General features: G+C 41.5%; 1 protein-coding gene across 1 annotated transcript in view; it reads right to left on the reverse strand.

The window, feature by feature from the left end:
- Positions 1 to 25,507, reverse strand: part of CDCA2 (cell division cycle associated 2) — a 251,906-nt gene that overhangs the window by 215,285 nt on the left and 11,114 nt on the right. Inside the window, exon 16 of the mRNA XM_061349735.1 lies at positions 24,619 to 24,977. The gene's annotated coding sequence lies outside the window, so the exon portion shown is untranslated. The remainder of the gene's footprint in view (positions 1 to 24,618; positions 24,978 to 25,507) is intronic.

Raw genomic sequence — 25,507 nt, forward strand, 5'->3', positions numbered from 1 at the left:
ACTGTACAGTTTCAAAGCACATAATCGTCATGAACCTCCAGTCAGTTGACTGGGTGAACAAACACTGTGTGCACAGCAGAACTGTAAGGGTGGAAACCATCTGTTAAGAGCCCTGCAGGCACAGAGTTTTTCTCTAGGCATAGAGGAGGTGGCTTCTCTTACCCACCTAGTGAACAGAACTCTGTTCCTGAAGCATTCTATCTAAACCAGAAAAGCCAGGGAAACCATGTCCATCCGCTCCCAGAGCTCCAGCAAGACTTAACACTAAAGCAAACATGTCATCCCCTTGGGTCTGGATGAGACCTACCAAAGCATCTCCTGCATCAGCACAGCAACCTCTGCACATTGTGGTTGAGACTGAAAACAGCTAAAGATTCTCAGTGCCTCATTCAGACAGCAGTGGCCTGACAGATTTGCCTGATTTTAAGGCTGCCTTCTTTCTTTGATTTAGTTATTAAATCTTCTTCAAGGGTCTCAGATTCAGTACCTATAATGGAAGTTGAAAATCTTAGCTTATGGTCTGGTTAGAGTATAACAATTGCTACTCACTGACTTGACCACCTCATAAAACCTGACTGCTACAGCCCTCCAAACTGGCCAGAGTCAATCAAGCAAGTGCCATTCTGATAACAAGACAATTCCTATGTAAATAGATATACCCTTAATGCCACTCTGTGTGCCAACCCCTCTACAACTTGCTTGTCTTCCAGTCAGTAGGACTTTTCTGAATAAGGTGAGCAGGTTTTAGCCACATGGTGAAGAACAAGATCACCAGCTGTGTGCATTCAGTTTAAATATTCAGCCCATCTTTCAGTGAAGATTCATTTGTCATGTCCCTTGGCACTTTGGAGTCTAATTATTGAAGGCTATACAACCCCCCCTTCCCACCCAAGAGCCTATTGTTTTTAAAGTGATAGCAAACAGCTCAATCTAAATGAAGAACAATCATGAGAGGATCTCGGTTGCAAATAATTGTAGAAATAAGGAGAATTTTCCATTTCTAGCCTGCACTTCTGTAGATGAGGGGATAAGAGATAATGGCCTCAGGCCTACACAGAAGATGTATCACAGAGACAGCTTTTGCTCTCTAGCGGACAGTGCTCAAGTCCACCTGAGGCCAAAACTGAGAATACCCTGTTGGCTCTTGTGACAGAACAGCTTGGAAGAGGTACGTGCCTCAGCAGAGATGTTCCTTCCAGGGGAGTTGCAGGAAAGGTATTGCTCACACTGTTCATGCTTTTGATTCCCAAATACACACTATGGTATTCTGCCACTCCACAGCATCTTTTAACAAGCTGTGCTTTCAAATTCCCTTCACACATGACCTTCTAGAAACTCAAGCAATCAACCAACCAACCAACCCCCCGCATGCGCTCATCTCCCTCATACAGCAACATGATGGTCCAGGTTTCCTATGGATTTTCCACAAAAATGAGTCATTTTATAGGTGGGAAATTGAGGCTGGACAAAGAGATAAATGAGCAAAGAGACATCCCCCAAGGTCATCTCTGAAATTGCCGAGCTGGAAGCGCATCCTTTCCCTCCCCACCTGAAATGACAGTCCTTTCCAAACCACCCTACACGTGCAAAGGGGATAAAAATACCTATAAGAAAATTTGTTCTAGTGGTGAGCTTCCCCGGGGGGTTTGAATGACAGAGCGAACAACACCTTGACAGTGTCTATTTAAACAAAGGAAGCACATTGTACATGTCTCAGACATTTCTCCATAGAGTTCAAGGCAGCAAAGGTCACTGTATGCTATACCTTTAAATAAAGTAACCAAGATAAAGGGGAGAAACCTCAGCTAGAGGCTGCCAGTTGTGATAAGGGCGAGCTCTGTAGGTAGCTGTCTGTTGCCATCTTGTGGATAAAACAATACATGCCAAAATCAGAGCAGTAACGAAGGGTCCAGATCCCCTTAAGAAAATTCAGTATCTTTCCTTTTGGATTACCTCTGAACTCCTTTTCCACTCTGTTATCAGCCTCTTTTTGTTTGCTTTTAAGATAAAGGGACTTTTTTGCTGTTTGAAAACCCCAGTGAAAGAACAGCCAGGATCAAATCCAGAGTTCCTTTACCTAGTTGGAAAGACTGGCTGAGAGGAGGAAGGGGGAGGGATGAAGAAGAAAGGAAAAGCAGATGAAACTCCTGCACCAAACGGCTAACAAAGGGTTTGCTTTGCAATTTCATGGATCAAGCAGTGGTCAAGGGGTGAAAGCCCTAACTGGAACCTTTTAAATGGCACTATATTAACAAACATTGGAAAGGCAGCTAGAAGTTTTCTTTTGTCATTAACAGTTGTGATTGCAGCTTCCTCCTGGCTCTTCCTCTCCTGTTACAGTTTACCCAGGGACAAAGGTGTTCAGTGTAATTTATGCAATGCCAAGCCAGGGGACTATGTTGACTAATTGTGTAAAGTAGGAGGTTTTCATGCCTGGTAGTGCTTCTCAAGTCACCAGTTCATAAGAGCAAATGGCAAGAGAGGGAAGCAGGAACTCTGCCTGGAGGAGTTCTTATTCCTAATCCTACCCTTCAAGATTTATGCACTATTGGTTTAGATCACACAATCAGAGCAGCTCAGCAGTCTGCCAACAAAACCAGCTCATCCATTTACATCACTTGCCACATAATCCAGAAAATGTCTCCCTGCCTCAGTTTCCCCATAGAAGAAACTGCAGCTGATACCTTGACCTTCATTTATTAAACCCTTTGAACTTCCTAAGTGCAAAGCCCTACTAAAATGAACTATTGCCAACATTCTGTCTTCGGTAAAGATCTAAACTTCGGTGCCAACACAAGGTCAAGATGATAATATCAATGATAATGTGCACATCAGAAAAATAAGGAATGAGGAAGATATGGAAGACGCCACAAGCCAGGCACTGATACAAATCCAGCAGAGAGACTCATTCGTATTTAGGCAAAGAAGGGACCACCCCAAAGCCCCAGGTCACTTCCAACCACTTGGGTGGTTTCAAGTGCACTTTGATATGTTTTCAAGTGCATGCAAGGGAGGACAAGAAGATTGTCCAAGTTAATGTCAAATACAGAGCATAGTTCTCAGCAGAAATCTCTTTATCAAAACCAGGAAGGGTAATACATGCCCCATCCCTGGCAGTGCTCAAGGCCAGGTTGGACGGGGCTTGGAGCAAACTGCTCTAGTTGAAGGTGTCCCTGCCCATGGCTTTAAGCTGAGCTTAAAGGTCCCTTCCAACCCAAACCATTCCAGCAATCTATGATTCTGTAACACGGTTCTGGAACAACACCATATAGATACAATAATATACTAAAAGCCTCTGTGATCTTCACTGGCTGGGACTATCTGTCCCACACAAACATACTCAGAGCAGAAAAGCTCAGAACTAAATGTTACACAGCAGTACTAACCAGGGCTTATTTATATGGTTTATTTGGTACTTCTAAAGCACTTATGGCAGAAAAACTGGGAAAGCAATTCTTAGGGGCATCACTACCCTGCACTGCCATACTCAGAGCACACACTTAATTTAAGTCTTCATTTGAAATAACCAGATAAGCAACACTGCATATCAGCCAAACGCCAAACACCCACAGATCTCTGAGAAAAAAGGGTATTGATGTTTTAACACTGTTTGTCCTTTAAACAGAATGTCAGTTAAGTGAATTCATGTCCAATGGACAGTACTTAAGGAGCGGAGAAAGTGTTTCTGCATGATATCATGCCCCCAGGCAATGGAGATGATCATTTTCTACCCTACTAGGAAGGGCATCACACCATTAAATTGTGACAAATTAGTTTTGGGTTATGTGTTTTACTCGTCCCACGTGGTAACTAAAACTTCTACGTTATTTGACTGCAAAGCACATCAGAAACTGTTCTGAGCATACAGTGGGGCAGACTTGGAGAACAGAGTTTGCTCCTTGCTGAACCAGAATCAAGCCTCAAAACGGCTTACACAGGAACATCCTTGCTTTCCTTAGTGCCCTTACTCTGCAAATATATCACCAGATTCAATGACAGTACTCACCAAAGAACATGCTACTCAGCAGAAGAGGGGTTTTATTCACCTTCCATTGCTACCTGGCCTTTCAACTAGCGGAAAGCATCTGAAAAAGCCTCACAGATAAAACAGATAAAACACCAGAGCAGAAGTCTGTGGAACTGTGTTCCTTTCTGGGCTTTACTGTATTTCTCTTTTCCTAGGATCATATAATATTACTTGTGTTTCCTGTTCCCTTCATTACATTTCTTGAGGTGCTAAGCTGTTTGGGGTATGAACTTCTTATTGTATGTACAAAACAATCCTTTTCTTCTTCAAATGCAGACTCATTATGAAGCAGTGAACTACCCTAAAGAAGCCATCTGCAGAACTGGAGACAGAAAATAGCCTTGCTGTGCTATGGCTGAATGTGTTCTATGGAGAAACTTGGGCTAATGGCTCAGATGAACTCGCTGTGGTAACCTGGATAAATGATCAAAATCTTCACCCATACTCATTTGTCTTTCAGCGGGTACTGCCTGTGTGGCAGTGTAGGCTCTACCTGCTGAAAAGGGACCCTGGCCTCAGATCTACTTCTTGTTTTTATTGTAGAGAGCTCCCAATATTCACAGAGCAGCCAGCTCCTTCCTGCTTACCATATGAAGATAAACCAGCACAGATTCTGGGTTACCCTAGTATCTAAGATTAGACAGTTTGAAAAGTGAATTATCACAGCTATTTCAACTTAAATTCATTAGGCTGAATCCCTACTTTGCCAGGATGGACTGGCTTCCTGGCATGCTTCAGTCCATGTGATTGAAGTGCCCAGGAACATTTTCAGCTGATAAATCAGCAAGGTTTTCATTATTACCCCCGAGCTCAGGAAGTTCTGTTACCCTCACTCTGAGCTGACGCAGGAGTAGGAACCCAGCTGCACAGCATCCCAAGGGAATGGACCACTAATGTGAAATGTCCTAAGGGAAACGGTTTTTGGTGAGCCTAGCGAGTTCCTCGTTGATGATGAATTCAAAACATATATACACAGGGGTCAAATGCACAACTGGATCTATCAGAAACAAATGGCATAGTCCTCTCAAATCAGGTAGCTCTGTTGATACCACTGTGGGATCATAGAATCCCAGACTGGTTTGGGTCAAAGGGACCTTGGAGCTCCTCCAGCTCCAATCCCCTGCCCCGGGAAGGGACATCTCCCACTAGAGCAGCTTGCTCCAAGCCCTGTCCAGCCTGGCATTGAAAAAACCTTCTCCCCAGGACTTGTGCACACCACTGAGCCCTTCAGCAGTGGCTGATGGCAGGAAATTCCACCAGCTGACTTCACACATGCTGGGAAGTATAAGAAGTCTAATGAGTAAACTACTGTGGCAAGATCTCCAATTCAATCACCGCAGATGTCCCGATAGATCTCCAAACACTTCGACAGCTCTCCAAACTCGTGCTGAATCACAAACCTCCTCAAGACCTGCTCCATTTTATTCAGTAAAATTCCATCTGATTTGGACCATTAGGCATTTCAGACTAGTTTGTTTTAAAGTACAAAATGAGTGAAAGGAAGGGGAACAAAAAGTTAGTGACCCACCACCCTGCCATATTTACTCTGGTTAGTATCAGTTAAAAAATGAGCCCTGAAAGGCTGCGTGGAGCTCAGCCGACGTTTTGGAACGTACTGTAATTCCTCAGGAAAACTCTTTGTGAAAAGTAAGCAATATATCCTAGCGTAGAAGTATGGAACCACCATGCAAAACATCTGTGACCTTGCACAGAGGTCATCGCCGCTGTAGTGTTTCTCTTTACTCTTAAAGAAATGTCAGGCCATTTTTTACACAAGACTTATGACAGGGTGCTGTTTATTGTATCACAAAGCCACTATAACTCCAGCACAAGGAAACTGCTATTATTTGGAGAGTGTATATCTTTCTGACTAGCAGTAAAGATGAAAATAAGAAGGGTCTTTTTCAGAGAGAAGTCAGAGTCTTCCTTAATGACACCAGCATCTTCTCCAGGACTGAAAACTGAACCATTACTGGACTGCTCAGTCTGATTAAGGCTCAGAGTTTATGCTGAGATTTTCTAGTAGGTGACGCAGGGTTTGTGCTTATCTTCCACTGAAAATGGTGCCAAATTCCCATCTTTTGAGGTCTTTTACATGACCATACAATCACGTTAGCCACTAGCCTTGAAATCCCAGCTCCCTTCAACAGAGAGGTGCTTCCCCACACACAGAGAATTTCATGTTGAATCCAATCGTTTGTTTCATGGGGGAAGTGTTGGAGAAAATGTCAAGGACAATTTAGGGCAGAATAAAAGTCATTCCCAGTCACCTCCATTTCCTTTTCACCTTTGTCAGGGAAAATTGCTTGTGGCTTTTTCTGGTAGCTCTGTTCAGTCCTGCCTGAGTACACCATGGGGGCACCAGGCTGTGAGGGCTGCATCTTTTAAATCAGGAGTCTAACTGAGATCCTAACTAGTTGTGTTCATTGAAGGTCCCTCGGTACTTTTCACAAGACTAACCTCTGTATCCTGGCCAAATTCCAGCTCAAGTAATTACAATCCACTTTCCCAAACATCCTTCTTCTTTCCCTGCAGCACTTTCAATTGCATATGAAATTATTCTATTATCTAATTATAATAGTGCCCACAGACTCCTGTCAAGCTTAGGGATTCTGTGAGGTGCTACAGAGAGCTCAGATGCACACACAGCAGCACACTGCAAGTGTTGAGACCTACAGCTACCTCTGAAAGGCCAGACTGAAGAACAGGGTTCAGTTTGAGATATAATCCAGTAAAATTAGTATAAGAAAGAGAAGTGCAAGAAAGAAACCTGCAAGTTTAAGAAAGCAAGCAAAAGAAGGGCAGGTCCCTGATGGTGGTGTTTCAGGCTGACTGTGTGCTATTTCATCAGTACCACCCCCACAGAAGTTGAAAACAAAGCTGCTTAGTGCACATTTATACACTTAACAAAAGTACAGGAGTGTCCCAGAAATCACAGCTACCATTGCTTCCAACTCAACCATACTTGCATGGTGTAACCTGTGCTCCCCACACTTCACACAGCTGAGATTATGCCTTTCACAAGCAGATATGGGCTTCCTTGGCCTGTGCTTCAGAAAGGCTTTATCACAAGCACTGCTCAGGTGAGTTCAAGCTAAGTGCTGCCAAGAGGCAGGATACATCAGATTGGTCTTAATACCATGTGAATGTTACTACATGCCAAGGTGCTTCACTGAATTATGAAGCCTTTGATTTGGGGAGTGAAGCTGGAGATGGATTGGAAGGAATCACCTTTTCTTATCACCTATTTGCATAACCAACCAGCAGTGAAACCATTAAAGGGAGAGACTTTTCAGGAACCTCATTCTCATTAAAGCAGCCAGATTTTAAAACCCAAGCAAACACAAGTAGAAAAATGCATACCAAGTTTGAAATCTTTTGTCCAGTATATTCAAAGTCAACTGCTCACAAATACCACACAGCTTAAATTCAGAGGGATTCAGTTTAGGAGTATGGAATTAGATGGGACAGCAAGGCTTTTCCCTGACCACTCTGGAAAGTGATCTTTGAGATGTAGAACACAGAACTGACCAGAGATCATTCACTCTTGACAAACTGCACCCCAGCACCCAGTAATATGACCAGCAGAGTGAAATAAAGCGATCAGAAAAATGTCAGCAGCTCTTTGGCAATGTTTGCTTATGCTTCATTGTCATTAAGCAGGAAAAAGAGTTGTAAAAGAACTCTTTGTGCACTTGTTTTCTGACATCCATCACAAGTCTCACATCTACGTAATAGCTACGAAGACATTTCAGGTTGGATCGTTGTTGCCTTTGCACCTTTAAGCTTTAGGTTTTGAAGTGGGTTTCCTTATAATGCTATAATTTAACTTTAACAGTTTGAAATGCAAATGGCAGCAGGATGCAGCCAGCATATGCTGTGCAGTCCACAGAGGGCAATTATTCATTTCCCAGTGGATACCTTCTCTTGTGGTGACTGGCAGTGGGGATTTTTGTTTGCTTTTTAATATTATTATTATTATTATTACTCATGCCTTTTATTTAAAACACTGCTCAATGTCTGTTTCTCAATACACCTGCTGTGCCAGTGATTACACTGGGTTTAATGGCATGTCTATCTTGGGAGAGCACAGCCGAGTGCAAGAGGGGACTGGAAAGGACAATAAACCAGCTGTTGAACTTGTACATCCCTAAATTCCACTTGAGGAGTTGTCACTCATCTGCTTGGGCTGGGCAAGGGCCATGGTAGTACCTGGTCTGCAGCCTGGTTCTGACACAAACTGTTATTTGTGGTGGTCTTGCACAAAGCTGTCGCCATCAAAGTGGCTCAGAGCTGAACACTGAAATGGTGCAGGGAAGATAGAAACCAGGATGTTTTCCACAAGTGTCTTGTACTGACCTAATTTTTCTGCTGCTGGAGATAATAATGGCCACGAAAACAATGAAACTCCAGCACTAAAAGCACCATCAGAGCTAACAGAAATGTTTCAACAGTGAATTTCCAAAACAGGCATTGAAAATCTTTCCTAGAAATCTAAACCATCAGTACAGGCGAAAGTCAATGGACAAATTTCACACCTGATCACAGATTTTGACAACCTGTCAACTTGGACTAGGAAAATAGATGAACAACGATAAAGCAAACACACAACTAAATGCAGATCTGCAGGAGTGGAACTAACTATGCTTTATTCCAAGCCTGACATTTTGATTTTGGTCCTTACCTCAAAAAGGCCAAGTGTAGAGATGGGTTTTTGGCTTGTTCCACACATAAACTGTCCAGTCCTCTGTAGCTGGATATTCATCAGACAGCAGCAAGCTCCAGGCTTTTAAAAAGAAAAAAGAAAGACAAATGAACCAAACTTGTTTTAAATGAAATATGAGCAGGTCAACCCCAAACCACTGCTACCTAAAGCACTACCCCACTTTGTGAATCTGTGTACAACTTCTTTGAGCATTAGAAGCATTTCTAATGGCTTCTCATCAGCAGGCAACAGAAATCCTGTTTTTTTCTAGGATTAAGCCCCAAGTCTGCAGTGAAATCCCCATAAGTGCATCCTTGTATCTATTTAGAGCCCCATTAATTTTAGCAAACAGGAAGTGAGACAAAAGAAACCACTTTTGGAGATTCATCCAGAAGTTTTTCTCATAAAGGAGGTCCAAGTTCAAACAGAGCACACCAATACTGTGATAACTGAAAACTCAGGGAAGTTTCATAGACTACGGAACATGTGTCATCAGAGCTGGGAACTAAGTTACATGTTACAGATGGAAGCCAAAGAACTGGTAGGAATAAAGATTTGATTCTCATAATACTTGGACAACTCTTTATTAAAGAGTATTCCATTAACTGCATCGTTTCTAAGCAGCCTCTTGTCATACTTGAGGCTGAAGTAGTTACTGCAGAAAGATCAAGGGTTAAGCTGCACAACAGCACAATACTTGAAAAGAAATAAGAAAAAAAAAAAGCTTCATCCAATTTTTTTTTCCAAATTAAATCAAGAACATTCATAATTAGTTTTTACACCGGAGACATCTAGTGGGAAATGAAAGAACTGAAAGAGCCATAAGCTGCCTTCGCCCTTTCATTAATATTTGCTCCCAAATGCAGGTCAAATAAATCTAACTCACAGTTTGAAATGAGTAGCTTTAAAACTGATGTATTACTTTCTGCTCGGATTTATGCCACCCATTTTGGATAATTACTCCCAATGCTTTTTCCCTATTGTATTCAAAGCTTCTTCATCAGAATGAAACGAAGTTGGGTTCCCTGAGATGTCTTCTGCTTTTAATAACTTCTCATTCCCCTCTACCCCTCCCCACCCTCAAAGATTACTTCCACCTTTGCAATTTTAAGGCAACTGGATTTGTGCTGGCAGACACCTTGCACTCATTTATGGATGTGTTTTGTTCCCTGCTAAGATAAATCGCATTGTCCAGGCACACAGTAAAAGACCATCCTGCCCTGCACCCGAGCCCCTGATCCTGTGAAAGTGTACCCATGTGCTCAAGTTTATACTCTGAATAAATTCACTGCAGCACACGTGTAAACCCTATTCTCACAAGATTTATGCACATCAATAGGGTTCCGCACAGTGTATAACGTTAAGCACGTGTTTAAATCATTATGGGACCGGGAACGAAACATGTGAAGGGTGAAAGGGAAAATAGCTGGACAGAAAGGGGAATTAACATGCCCTGTCATGGCAGTCACATCCACAGGGCACAAGGCAACAACTGCCCAGAGATACCTGAACTACTTCTAGTTCTTGCTGTTGCAGGAAGTGGTTTAGTCCCACTAGCAAGCCACTCTGCTTAGCCTAATTTACCTACCAGGCAGAAAGGTGAATTAGCCTGGGCAAAGCAAAACACCAACACAGCTCCACAGCTTTTAGAACATGCTACCTACCATTTATAGGCTGTATTGAGAGGTCACAATTGTGTAACTTTGGATCTGCTTAGTGCTTAACCTTCCACTTCATAATTTTCACTTCCCAGATACATCCAATTGCTTAATTATGGCCCTTCTTTTGTTGAAGCTGCTCTCCATAAGCTGTGTATCTGCTCGCTGCCCTCCCCGGAAACATCACTCAGGTGCCTCCAATCTGCGTTAACAAACCCCTTACAGCTGGTGATGTGCAGCACAAAATGGGGATGAGGGGATGGACAGACAAGATGGTTGCCCCAGTTCAGCTTACTCAAACCCAGCAGTCTCCAAAGAAAACAACCTTATCCAACTCTCCAAGTTTTTATACTAAAATCAAAACCCAGCCCTCTCGTTTTGCTCTTTTACACACCCCACAGAAGCAAAAATATGCCCACTAAGGCCTCCAAAGCTTAAATTACTGTTTGAAATTCATTCAAAACCCAATGTCACATTTAGCTTAGACCTTTGCTGACCAAACACCCCAATACCCCATTGTCCTAACTGCAAGCAGAGTGAAATGAGACCTTGGATTGAAATCTAGGGAGAATCTCAAGGCTGTGAACACAAGGGGAATTAAACCAGGACTACAATGAGCAAAGCCACCAGAGACTACTTAAGGTACTACTTGAGAGACAGGTTATCATGGCTGCAGACAGCATCCAAGAGCATTTTGGACCACAATTTTTCTACTGCACGGCCAGCAAAACTTCATAGTTCCTCTAGAACCTTCCAGGAAAGAAATAAGCCTAGGCAGCAAGGTGAAGCCAAATGAGACTCAAAGGAGGATAAGGGCAATCTTACTATCAGGGTGTTGTTTCTTTTCAGGCATGAAATGCCTGGGGTGTTGTTTCATTTCAGGCATTATTCATTCAGGAGAATCACTTTAAGGAACAGATTCCATGAAAAACCAAAGAGCCCCACTCATTCAGAGAGTTTTCAACACCCACTGAGCAGGAACCACTATCATTATCCCCCAAAAGCATAGCTTTCTTCACACACAAAGCAACACCGTGTCCTATTCCCCAAGAACAAAGCAGGACTTACTCTAAGGTAGCTCTAGGGTCACAGCTTCAAAACGGCATTCATTAAATCACAAAAATGGGGGAAAAGTAAATACAAAAAGAAACATGAGGGGAAAGACCTCTCAGAAAACCTACCTGCCCTCTGCAGGGCCCAGCAACACTGAACCCGTGCTGAGGAGGAGGCTGTTATCAGGGGGTAATTAAAAGCACCTGAGGCCAGGCTGCTCCACAGGTGACCCATTAGGTCACCACACCCCTGCCCTCCCTTGAATTCCCTCTGGCTTGGCTATTCCTTTCCTTTAGGAAGAGGCTTGGCTGTGAAAGGCACCCATAAGGCTGGACAGCCACAACATTCAAGCACAAAGAAGGAAAAAAATGAGAAGAAAGTAGTTTGTTTTCTGAATTTTAGCACAGCTGGAGTTAGAACCACCTTATTTTTGCTAAAGAGAGAATGAAAAACATTAATCATTAAAAGATTTGGGTTTATCACAGTAATTTAATCCTTACATTACTGTTTTCTATGCATGTCTACACGTTTCTCTGTGTGCATCGCTCTCTGTTCAATCGCTCTGAAAGGGATAGGCCGGCATGCCCCAGCATTCTTTTTTTCTATGCATAGGAACTGCTAAACCTTTAAGAAGCTCTTGTCTGCAGAGATTCACTGTTTTGAGGTGTGGCTTTCCTGCAGCACATCACTGAGGAAGTGCACACCCTTGGCAACCATGGCAGTTTGATTTCTAGACTTGTTTATTTCTTTGCTTCCCTTCAGCACATTCAGTGAGTAATTGTGAAGGGAAAACTGCCCTCTCCCAGAATTAGAAGCTCTAGGATATTTGAAACACTATAAAGACAAAACAGCAAACCCAACCCCATTTGCTTACTGAAGTCCTGCCAGCTAAAAGGAGAAATAACCCTAACGATTAAGAAGAGGCTGCGTGGAGGGGAGGACAGGAGCATGCACTTCACTCAGACAGGCAGACTTGTTCCACCTGCTGAAGAGAGGAAATGGAATTTATTCCTCTTTGTTTTGTTTCTTCCCCCATTAATGTCTTATATTCCCCATTCCCACCTGCTGGTAGCAGAGAATTACCTATTTTCTAGGCTGGATCATAGGAGAACATGTTTAAAATGAAAACCCAAGTTGTGTGATGATGGGAAGAAGGGGGAAATTTGAGAAAGACAGAGTGAGATACTAAGCATTGCTCAAGTGCAGCTTTGGCTGAAGCAGGTAAGATGCATGTGGCACTTGGGCTTAATCCTGAGTCAAACTGGCCATTTGCCACAGGCCAGTGTGACTTGCAGCTGCCCTGAATGAAAGCAGGAAATTGCATTTTTGCTATTTATAAACTGTGAGAGTGAAAGAACATGAATACTGTACGCCTCTCCCAACCCCATCTGTGGGGTTTTAAGTATCTTGTAAGCCCCACTAGATTGTACTTCTCAGATCTTATAAGGGCATTCTCATCATACCAATCCGTAATATGGTTCAGCATAATTGGACCATTGTCTTTCATTATATTAAACTGGATAAATTCCCTTTTGGGTCATAGCTCCTGTACAGCTCAAACTGAAGCGGTCCTCTTTATTTCAGGTAGTAGGAGCCAGAGCTGGTTTATCTGCACTGACTCTGTCACCACATGGCTCATCGAATGACAGTTACAAAATCCTAACAGGGGTTACAGGGCTTATTTTCTCCTACATTTATTCACACTTTGTACTTTAATATGTTTCAAAACCACAACGTAAGAACAAAGCACCCAATCTCAGGCAAAGTCAGCCTAACACGGCAAGGTTTTTCTCTAAATCAACCCAGTTTCTATGCAGCCTAATGCAACGATGTCTCAGGAAAAAAAGACTATCTACCTGCCACTGCAGTATAGATGTGGCAACACAAAGGAATGGGTCTGCTTCCACTGCAAATGTGGGCTTACTCCACCAGCTGAAGTTTAGTACCCAAAATCACTTCCTGCTACAAACATGAAACCTAGGCCAGCTTTATAGTAAGATGTATTCATACAGATCCTATGCCTTGTAAAGGGGTAGCTTGAGTTGCAAGCAAGACCCTTTAATTGGTAGCACTCCTGTTCATTGCAGTTTCTCAGCTGAGTCACCTATGAGGGTTTACAATGAAGCACTAACTTACCCAAGTGAGTTGTTCAAACAGATTATGGCTTGTCAGATTTCCCCTAGTAGAGCACTGTTAACTAGAGACGCCGGTGCTGCACTACCTACCAGCTGGGAAAAGAATTTAGTTTCTACTCGATATTGTGTAGTTCAGCTTTTCAGGGCAGGGAAATTCCCCCAGGGGTGAGAAAAGCTACAGCTGATGAGCATATCCATCAAAATAATAAAAAAGGCACTTGTGATTGTACCAAGATAATGACAGGAAATAAAAAGATTTCATGCACTGAGCACTCCAGTATATTTAATCAAAGAGCTGCTCCAAAGGGGCCTCCTAACTAAGAACTTGCTGTGGCATTTTGGAGCTTCTGAAATAGGATCCCTCCTGTCACTGTTGTGTTTGGTAATCAACTCTATAACCTTTGTAAGCCTCAAGTCCTTCCATGTCAGATCCTTTTGCCTTGTCTAGAGGAGGCTTATTAAGATCTGTGTCTCCAAAGCAACTGGAAGAGGGACAATGCCATTCAAGAGAGGTGCTAACTAGCACTTCCCACACCACCTTATGGTCAGATCCCACAAAACATGCACATGTACTTTGCAAGCAAACAAAGAGATCACCATCACTTAAAGAGGTTGGAAACTAACCTCAGGTTTTTCACAGATGGAGTGAAATGGGAAGAAGGCACAAAGGAAAGGAGCTGCAAGATACTATCTGGCTCCATCCCTGGCAGTGGTCAAGGCCAGGCTGGACAGAGCCTTGGGAGAAATAGTCTAGTGTGAGGTGTCCCTGCCCATGGCAGGAGGGTGGTACTGGGTGATCTTAAGGTCCTTTCCAACCCAAACCATGCTATGATTCTATGAGCTGACTTCTGTCCTTTTCATTCTGGAGGCATTCTTTTAGAGAAACCTACAGGTATCTACAGTCTTTTTAGACTCTATCTGCCAATATCCACTTTCAAACTGTATGGCCCCTCTGCAGGAAAGACCCAGAAAGCTTTCTAGCCCGGACACTCAAATACTGCCTACCAGAACAATGCAGAGGGCATCAGGCTGTGGCTGAGCGTGCTTGATGCACCTCTGAATGGGCTAGAACAGAGTCCAAAAAAGGAATGATTACCTCCCTTCACTTAAACATCCATTCTTTCTTAATAAAGTATCCCAGGCATTGAATTTCAGGCCCAGTATTTTCAGGGATATACGGGTTATTTCCAAGCCGAGCTATTACCAGTGCATGCGGTGACATTAATATGAGTAAATGCAGGAAAAAGGATGAAATAAAACATATCCTATTGAAGGAAATGAGAGCTCCTTAAGAAAGAAAAACACACATAGGAAAGACGTGGGCATATCAGGATACAAATGGGACACTGGGGAGTGCCGGATTCCACAAGCATGATGTTATTGAAGTGTTTGATACCAGAGTAAGCACCTGCAGATATGAATTACATCCTTGTTCAGACCACTAACATCGGAGTACTGACATCTCAGGAAGTGCTTATGTTATATTTCAAATCCCACTGCCAACTGCATAAATATCAAATAAATCAATCATAGATATAAAAGACATTATCTTAAGGACTTTAAAAAGCTGAACAAGCCACCTCTCTTCTCAAAGTAGTACCACCCTTAAATCATTTGGGCTTTTTCTGTCAGCTGCACCTGAAGAGCAGGATCATTAGTGCAGTTGACCACCAGACATTAAATGCTTCACCTCTGCACATCGAGCTAGAATTGGTATAGAATCAGTTAAACCCACTAACAGTTCCATGATCATGTCAAAGCTTTTGCACACTGTAAATGTACTTTCCACTGCCTTCAAGAGGTGCTCATTTCATTTGAACACACATAGAAACTGAGGCACCAAACTATGAAAAGACTTGTGCGATATCGAGAGAGCTCTGGAGTGTCATGAGCAACACAAGCTCAGGACCAAGAGACCTCATACTGCTTATTAGATCTCACAGTCTTTATTTACAGTGTATTTTAAGAAGTTGTTTACTACTAAAGATGATGCAATCCAGATAGATTCTTGTGATAGAAAGGCACTATCAGCTGCATGTATTGTGTAAAAAAACCTATTAGAAATAGACTCTTAATATAGGTCATCTCATTTTAAAGAGATCTTGGGAGTTAACTGAAAGTGTCTATTCTGTGCCAAAAAAATCAGGCTTTCAGTTTCCGCTACAATTTTAAGTATTTTTAAAATTAAAAGCTACAGATTTCAACACAAATACAAAACAAATATATAGGATTGTAATAATTCTATGAGCTTTAATAAACAGATTTTACCAGTGTTCCGGAATTTTGGATTTCTTTTCAATTTAAGAGTTCCCCATAAGCTCTTATTAGATTAATTTGTTATTTTTCCTTGCTTGCCATGGGAGCCTTAATTACTACTGCTTCAAATACAGCTACAATCCATCTTAATCAAGCAGGGCCTATTTGGCCATAGAGCTAAATCATCTGGTGCAATCAGGTTCTCGAAGTTTGTTCTGCAGTGAAAAACTGGCTGAGGAGGGAAGCAAAAGTAAATCTATCTTTCTACGTTTTGTTAGCAGCAGCAGGAAGATGAAGTGGCCATTCTACTAGAGATGTGTAAGAGCTCCGAGGTTTTAAGCAGAAGTATATTCTGAGCCACAGAATGTGGGAGATGTGAAACAAAAAAAGGGCCTGCTGCAAAGGAACTGAATTGGAATGAGTTTGTGAATTAAAATGGAAGCATCAGTAGAATCAAAACTTCACTGGTGGTGATAATCTCTCAAACTCCTAAGAACATCAATTCTCCACACCCAAGTAATTTCCAAGTAGAGACCTTTACAGGACTACTATTTTCCATGGAGCATACAGGGAATTCCAGTAGAAGTTCTGGTCCAGCCTCATCGCTGTTATGCTGAGCTTTGTTTCCAGAGAAGAACACTAACATGACTTGTCAGTCACTCTGGAGAGAGCAGAAGTATTGCAGATCAAGCAGCCCATCTGCTGCCTTAGAGGCTTCAGACGCTCTGGGAATTGCCAGTGTCAGAAGTCTGTGCTATTACTGAGTTTGCTGCATTTTTTCTGTGGCAGAAATGAAACATCTGAAGAGGTGGTTGCATCACAGTTCTGGACAACAGGTCTAAGTGCTGATCTTAATCATGCTTTTCCCCTACTGAAATAATACAGTACCACTTGGATGTTCCCATCTAGAACCCACTGCAGCCAACAGGATTTCCTCTGATTTCAGTATGCTTCAGAACAGTCCCTCTCTTCTTACAATCTTATATATCTACTACACACTTTGTTATTAAATGATTTCATAACCTGAATGCAGCAGTAATATGCACAGTGTATTTAGTGCATGTTTAATATGATTACATAATTTTCATGGGTTTTGGCAAAAGTCTTTTAAAACCCTGTGCCAATTTCCAGTCGCCAGTTTCAGTGCCAGTCTTTCAGCAACTGGACCAGCTTCATGATCCTTCTTGTTAAGAACAGAGTCTGCCTGGGACAAAACACTTCTTAGAAAGATTAGATATCAAATAGGAATAGAGGAATCACCTATAGGGCTTGACCTTCTTTTATGGTTATAGAGTGCCATAGCCTTTGAGTGAGAAAACCAAACTCAGTTAAGCTTTTGCTTGGTTTTGTTTTGCTAAGGAGTGATTGAAGGTGCCAAACAAAAGATTCATGATACAAAAAGTCTCTCTTTGCCCATCAAACAAATCTGGGGCACTAGAATGTGGTTTGCCCAAAAAAACAATGGGAACGTGACTCAGAAGTAGCACAGGAGGCTCCTAATTCAGCTCCATGGTCCAATTCAAGCCACTCATGAACCATCAAGTGTCCTGTCCTGGGGCACGTCTGTCCAGGAAGTTATTCTTCTAGGTTTTATTACACTGGGATGTGATTTTATTTTATATCCTGTAAGGTAATTGTGTGAATTAAAGATGAACAGTTCAAAACTTTCCAAATCCAACTTGCTTTTAGCTCCTTAACTGTCTGTCTGCAAAACGAACTGTGGGGCTTTGTGAAACTGCAAACTCATCAGCTTTTACCAGAGCAAGGAAGAAACTCAATCTGTTGATCTGCACTACTAAATTTAAGGAGTATACTTCTCCTTGTTCCGAGATTTTCATTTGATATAAGAAATCTTACCAAGTGCCTCTTTCATTGATTGGGAACCAGTCCACACACAAGAGGAAACACAATACTGTTAGAGCTCAGACATTGTTCATATGGCTGCTGTCCCACTGATCCACCCAAATCCCTCCATCCTCTGGTCTTCTCAGAGTTTTTTCTCCTTTTAATCCTTAAAAAAACCCCTAAGTTCAGAGTTTCCAAGGAAGCTTTCATAATTAAGATTTCGTTAGCAGTTTGCATAGAAAACAAATTCACCTTTCCGCAGCTTTACTGTCAAAAATGAGACATTCCACTCCTAGAGTTCAGTTCACAAGATACAATAAGAGGGGGGAAAAATGTAATGACAAAAACAAAGGAGGTTCAAGTTTCCTTAAAAAAAGTCTAAGCCCCCCTCCCCTCTGTTCAGCTGCAGTAAGGTGAAAGGCTAAATGTGGACAGAATGGTAATATGTAAGCGGTTTCTAAGCTTTCTGGTGGGAATACTTAACAGCCTAAGTATGTTTCCCCTGGAGACCTTCTCCACCATTTGGTCCAATTTCTTACTCCAAGAACTGAACCAATTCATGATGTAATGCTCCAGGGAAAACATTCCTCTTGAAAAAGAGTATCTTCCTAGGGAGAAGTTTGAAGAAAACATCTTAATATTGTTTAAACAGCTTTTGGCACGGTCATAGTAGTTGTGCTGCATTCAATACTGAAAGCAGAAGAAAGACAGGCTAAAAATATGGAAAAGGAAAGTTTCAGGATTTGGTTTAAGGCTTTTCCTCAACTACCACCCCAAGTCCCAAGCCCTTGCTGATCCTTAGTGGAATGAGAAAAAAGAAATGTTCAGAAGCAGAGATTTTCTTTGCTAATAAAAGAAGACCAACTTAAGACATTGGCTATTCTGTGTGTCAGTGTGAAACCACATATTTAATTCTGCCTAAAGCCTTATCATTTGCTTTAACTCTTATACAAAGGTGCAGTTCCAAGGCACTTAACGCCACAGATCTGGCTGTGACTGTGGCTCTTTGTGGCTCTATTAAGAGTCACTATGCCAAACATTAGAAAAAGCTCCTGGCAGCAATGCTCCCATTTGCTTAGCTTGAAGTATCTTGCATGTGCAGCCATTCTCTGTGCTACCAACTGCTCGGCTTCCCCCTTTGGATCCTCACTCTGTGAGGCAACTTTCATTTGCGTGACTGGCAAGAGCTGGACATTGGGGTATTGAGCAAGAGGAGGAAGCATTGGGATGAGAGAAGCAAGGTAAGCGAGGCAGAGCAGAGGGCAGAACACTCCAAAGCCGAGGCAGTGGAACACAGTGCTTCTGCACTGGGAATCTCTACAAGGTACAACAGACCTCTTCTCCTGTGAGAAGCAAGCAGCAGGAGATGCAAAAGAGAAATGTAAAGTGAACATTTGGACTTATATTCCATAGCTTATATTATGTAATGCTTGGAATTAAGATAAGCTACATGTACATTACCTACTCCTTATATAAACCTTACAAAGCTTTCCTGGCAAAACACACCATGGGTACTTATATTTTCTTTTTTCTTGAGGGGAGAACAAACTGAGCTTTTTATTCATCATTCATATTTGTACCCACACGATTACTTTTTCCTCAATAGCACACACGAGGATACTCAACATATCCAAGTCACAGTTCAAATGTGAATTCCCTTACAACCCTAATAGATTTGCATTAGTGAATATTATTTACTACCAGAACTCAACATTACTGACCTTCTGAACATGGAACTAAGTGCATTTGTTTGTCCAAACATTTGTCTGACATAGGCAGGTTATTTATGACAGAGTGAAACAGGGCTTCAGAAGTGTCTTCAGTATAACTCAGTTGATTTAATGGATGGTGATATTAGATCCGTATTTTTCACCCTGATGTTACAAGTGCTGGCAAATAAATAGAAGACAAAGAGCAAGGAAACTGAGTAACAATTTAATTCAAGAACAGAACAAAACCCAACGCAGATCAAAGAGGGGACAAAAAGCCCAATTTTCTGATTCCTACCTTGTTTATTCACGACATCGTTAGGGCTTTGAAAGAATGATGTCTATCCACTCCTGCAACTTCTCTTTGGATTTTGAGACCCTGTTTGTAATCTTTAATGATTTGATCACAGTGATGTAAAAAATGAGGCTCATTTATGTACTTAAAATCATTAAGAGTTCTGTATATTATTTGTTCAAAGGGATTTTTGCTTGCAGGGTGGGATTGTGAGAAATAACAGCTTTGGTTGCAGGGTGGAGGCTGTCTGGGCAAGGTGGCTGTTCTGAGCATTTAGTTTTACTCCTTCACAGCCCAAATTAAAAATTATTATTAATATGGCTCTTTGGGCTATAAAACATGTTGCACAACGTGAAGTATCCCAGTAACACAGTGCAAGAATTTCACTGAACTTCTTGGCAATGCAAAAACCAGCAGTAAGCCTGCTCCATAACAGGGTATTTAAACTAAGCTTTAGTGGAGCTGGAAGCCAGTGCATAGCAGGCTCCTGTCAGGAGGTTTTACTGCTGGTTTGCTGGGTCTTGTGTTTGTACATTTTTCAGTTTCTTGGTAGACCCTAAACTTTTAAAGCCTTGAATCACAACTATTTATCACGCATCAGGGAGCTCCATAAAATGTATTTTCCTTCAGAGAGATTATTCTCATTAATGAAAAAACTAATTTAAAAAAGAGACAATATGTATTTTTTGAACTCTCCAATCTAGCCCAACTAAGAGGGATTCTTAAAACTAAATACTATGAGCCACAAAAAAATTAATGCCACCTGCAAGCTGTAAATATGTGTATTATTTAATTTTTTCCAAGTATTTTCTTTGGCTGTTACATTCAGCTGAACAAGGCCTAAAAATTGTCAAACTGAATTCTTGTTTCAGAGTAGAGCTCTAACTACTGCCAGTTTGAGTGAAACACACATCCAGGTTTAGGGAATATGTTTTATTTATTTTGGCTGCAGTGCAGGGTAGAACATTTTCCATCCCATCCGAATGCAGTCAAAAAGGTTTTGAAATATTGCACAATAAAAGCCATTCATTATATCTGTCTCCTCTCCCTTCCAAAAACAGAACTGGCTGACCAGTTCCAAATCTGTGCAGGGGGCAGGAAGATGGGAGTCAAGGGGTCACTGGAAATAACCCAAGACTAACACCAGGTTTTTCAGGTTTGAGTTAGGGAATATGTTCCATGCCCTCATTCCCAGCGCGCACAGGTTTTTCTTCTTCCCCCTCCAAAGCCTGGCTAAAGTAGTTCATTGCTCTGTTATGCACAATTTACAGGACTTAATTACAAAACTAATACATTAGCCTTCTTGTCTGTAAGTCACAGGCACAACTTCATCTTTCCTCCTGGGACACAGTGAAATTAGACCTTACCTTGTTTCAAGTGAAAGCATTTTGATTTGCACTGTTTACCTCCTCCTCTTATAAACGTGCAATTTGAAGGAATACCCAACTACACTTTACTGTTTTAGATTGATTTCCATTGCTCACCTACCTGTTAGCAGCTTGAAAACAGGATTCTTTCACTGCCCTCTCCTGCTCTGTGTGCTTAAGCAACACTTGACATACTTCAGTGGTGCTTTTTTTCCCCTTCCTCTCTCCATTTCCCTGTACACGGATCTAACAATGCTTTTCTGTTTGCTTCCTTGGGCACAGATCAGTTCATCACTAAACTCCTTTCAGGTTTAAGTGAAGTATCAGAGTGCTAAAGGATTCAGAGTGAGAGGTGGAAAAGTAAAACACAGTTTTTTTAGTGCATTTCTAAACAGCAGCTAGAATAAATGAACATACAATAGTGAATTTTATATACCACGCTTAGGTGGTTCAGTATGCCCTTCTATGGCCCAATTAGTCAAAAGCAAGCTGAGAAGAATAAACTAAAGACCAGGTAAAGCTTTAGATACAACTGACATTTAAGAAAAAAAGCAGAAAAAACATACAATTCTTGTTATATCCCCCCCCCCCCCCCCCAACACACTTACCATGAATGTCAGGTTGGGAAAACTACTTCCATTAACTCCCATTTGAGAAAACTTGGGTCATATCCTCTCCACTTTTGCACATCTTCATTATGGCAAAATACTGGCATAAGACAATTCCTGGAACACACTAATACTTTCCCTTTAAAATTTCCTGAAGAATTCAGGTGTGGATACTGTTGTTCTTTGTATCTCTACCTCACATTAAGCAAGTTTAAGCAAAGACCATGCCAGCTGTGAAATACTTCTTACCACTCAGAACTCAGCTATCTGAGAATGTATGAAGCCTGCACTTCACAGGATAGCGCAAGTGATGTGTAATTACTCTTCCCTATTAACAACATCATAATTACAGAGCAGCAAAATCATCAGGCTTTCTAGGAGCCACACTTGTCCTTTCTGTCAGTCAGAGCATGATAATTACATGGCAATCTGGTAAATGCAATTATTGGGCAATATACACTGAATGCTATTATCCTACTTGAAGCCCTTTAAAGCCTATACAATATAGCACTTAACATTAGTAAAGTACTTTTAAACACAAAGTAAGCTTTGTAACAACTTTCTAAAGAGAGGAAAAATACTCCCTTTAGAAGAGCAGGGACAGTAGATGAGACTGGTCAACTCCATAGGTTTAAGTGCCACTATAATACACAGACTGACATGGAGCTCAATACAAAACAGTCACCAAGTCCAAGGTGGCAAAGACTAGCACTGGAAAGCACATCAATAGCCGAAAAGTAGGACTCCAAACTTAAAATATCTCAACACATCTCCACTGGCTCACAATACACTTTGAATTTAATCCCTATACCCCAATATGGCAATGAAGCCAAGAGATGTCTTCAGAAAGCTCTTGATTGAATGGGGATAGTGAAGTTGCTGGTCACTCTAAGGTTAATGTTAACTTACTTGTAGAAAAGCAAACCTGTAAGTGGGACAGCTTTGTTTATTCTGCTGCTACACTTCCTGTATAACAGCAAAGACACCAAGCTGTAGGTTACACAACTTCAGGAGTCTATAATCTTCTGAGGAAGAGCAGTGAGTCACTCGAGATCTGAATGTTCCACATACTAGGAGCATTTTGCTAGCCTTGCATAAAGAGCTCTCTCCCAAGTGCCCCAGTTCTTTCCCATGCTAAACAGCCCCCAGTGTTAGCAGTCCTCCAGCTCCCTATTCCATGACAGATTCTACCTCAGGTCTTAGCTATTAGGCAAGTCCCAAATCACCTCTTGCAACCCTAATCTCCAGCAATCAAAAAACACAGCCAGAAGAGACCACAAGAGGCCATCCAGGCCCTATCCCTACCCCTAGGAAGGATCATATGTCATTCCTGACAGATATTTGTTTAATCTGTTCTTAAAAGCCTCCAGTGATGGAGATTCCACAACTTCCCAAGGCAATGTATTCCCATGATCAACCACCTCTGCTGCTGGAACTTTTTTTTAATGTTTAACAGAGACATTTTTTCTTCTAATTTAAACACATTATTTCTTGTCCCATTCAGTACAGATATGGAGAACAGATTATTACCTCCCCCTTACAACAACCTTCTGCATAACTCAAGACTCCTCTCCTCTCAAGTTCTCTCCAGGTTAAGTCCCATTCACTGCAACCTCTTAATTTCTCTGTAGGATCCAGATTCATCCTCATGCAAGCCATGCAAAGTGCCATCAAGCATCTACATTTAATTCCTAACGGTCTTTTCCAACCTGGCAAGTTCTGCCATGAAGAAAAGCCAAGCTTTGTTTTCTTCTCCGTATCCTTGCTCTTCTCTTTCTGACTTGACTTCACATCTGCAGTGCACTTAGCCTTCCCACTCAAGAAACCTCAAGAGAGAATTCTCTTCTAGGGCTGCAGCAACTGATGCATAGGACAGCAATATTAGGAAAAGCATGTTCCAGGCAGCATTTCACGTTAAGCCCTCAAGCATCACACACAGCTGCAGTGCTCTACCATGTTTAAGAACACAGCGTGATTTCTGTATGGAAAGTCATACCTGAATACAGTACAGCAGTTTCACTTTTCCAAATTCATTTCGATGTGTAGCACAGTTGCTGGCTTGATTTTTTAAATGTCAGAAGTAGCAGCTATTATTAGTTTTCATTTCAAGGAGCAGCTATTATTAGCTTTAATCTCCAGGAGCTTTAAAGTTGAACCTCAGCTAGTATGTTACGTGTATGTTATGTGCATGTTATATTAAACCATAAAAGCTCATGTCAGACTGCCCTCTCCTGGTAAACCATCAGATTGCACTGCAAGCAGTTCAACCCAAGGAACTATCACCCTTCTGTCTCCCAGTCTAAAACAGTCACTGAGACACAAAAGAAAACCCCAAAATAAAACATCAAGAAAACTGGGTTTGGAGGTATTTAGATGTTTAGATGTCACACTGAGGGACACGTTTAGTCGTAACTTGGCAGCGCCAGGTAACAGATTTGATCTTACAAGTCTTTTCCAACCAAAATGGTTCTGCAGCAACTTCAGCAGCATTTCTAAAGTGGCATAAGATAAACAGCATTTAAGTAGTGAAGTTTCTTTCAAGTTGCCTTTAGGAATTCTTGTCTTGGGACAAACTGATGATGGCTGCAGAGAAAAGTAAAACACGCATAAAAAAATTAAACTGCTCTGTTTGCTTTTAACCATTGTAAAAGCAGCCAAGCACATAAAGTATTTTATTCCACATCAAGAATGTTAAAACCAAGGTCACAGCAGAGATCATTTGCAATGGAAAGCTATTTCCTTCAAGCTGGCACAGGTATTTTACTATGGCTGAAACACAACAGGATGACAAATGAAAGCAACAGCAAATGTGTAAGGAGACCACCTACAGTCATCACTTTTTATTACACTGTTCAGACTAGAAAAATGAAAACAGAAAGACAAGAGGTCAACTTCTGGAGGATATGCACTGTTCACACACACACACACACACACACACACACACACACACACACACACACACACACACACCAAAGCTTGGACATGGCCAGAGGTGGAGCACAGCTTTACTGTATGATGAATGTTTCACTCTCCTTAACCAATTTATTTTTTTTAAATTAGTTTTAAATATGACAAAGATTTAATTTTTTTTCCACTAATGTCCAACCTTCACAGCAGAAACAGAATTCATTAATTCTAACACAAAACTCAGCCTTACTTATAGGGCCTCTACCCTTGCTCATGCCCAGAAGGTAAAGCAAAGTCTTTTCAGAAGATGGTAACAGCTTCCCCGCCTTCTACTCCTCTCCTTTAAGCCAGAAGTGATTTCTTTCTTATTTGCAGAGCAACTTAAGGGGTCTTTTTAGGATAATTTTGAAATCTGGAAAAAAAAATCATGCAGATTTCAAAAGCAATTTATAAGGAATGCTCAAGCACATGGGAAACATTGACACTTCAAGCAATTCTAGCTGGACGGGCATAATTTACAACAGTATGCTATAACTACTAAAGACAAAGTGACATTTTATCTACTTCAACTTCAAAAATATAACAAAGGCTTAAGCTTGAATCCTGTTCTTTCAAAAGAAAGAGCCCTATCTAGAAACTAACTTGTCACCACAGACTTTCTGAACTATCAAGTTCAGTCCTCTTTACTGAGAGTCACACATTTGCTGACACATGTCCAGTTTAGCAGCTTCCTACGCTTACTGTGCATTTGAGTGGAGCAAATGGAGCGAGGTGGTCTGCTAAACACATCCAGTTGAATCATCACAACCAAGCTCCAAAGGCTAAAATCCCAGCCTGCTGTGCAGGTACCACAAGTGTAAAGATTTAGCAAGAAAATCTCAGACTATAATAACAAGTGTGCAAATGCACATCAATGTTACTTAAATTCTGTATATTGTCTTA

Source organism: Neopsephotus bourkii, unplaced genomic scaffold (genome assembly GCF_033783945.1).
Source record: "Neopsephotus bourkii isolate Nb327-2 ecotype Australia unplaced genomic scaffold, CSIRO-AGI_Nbou_v1 NB_457, whole genome shotgun sequence".
NCBI lineage: Eukaryota > Metazoa > Chordata > Aves > Psittaciformes > Psittacidae > Neopsephotus > Neopsephotus bourkii.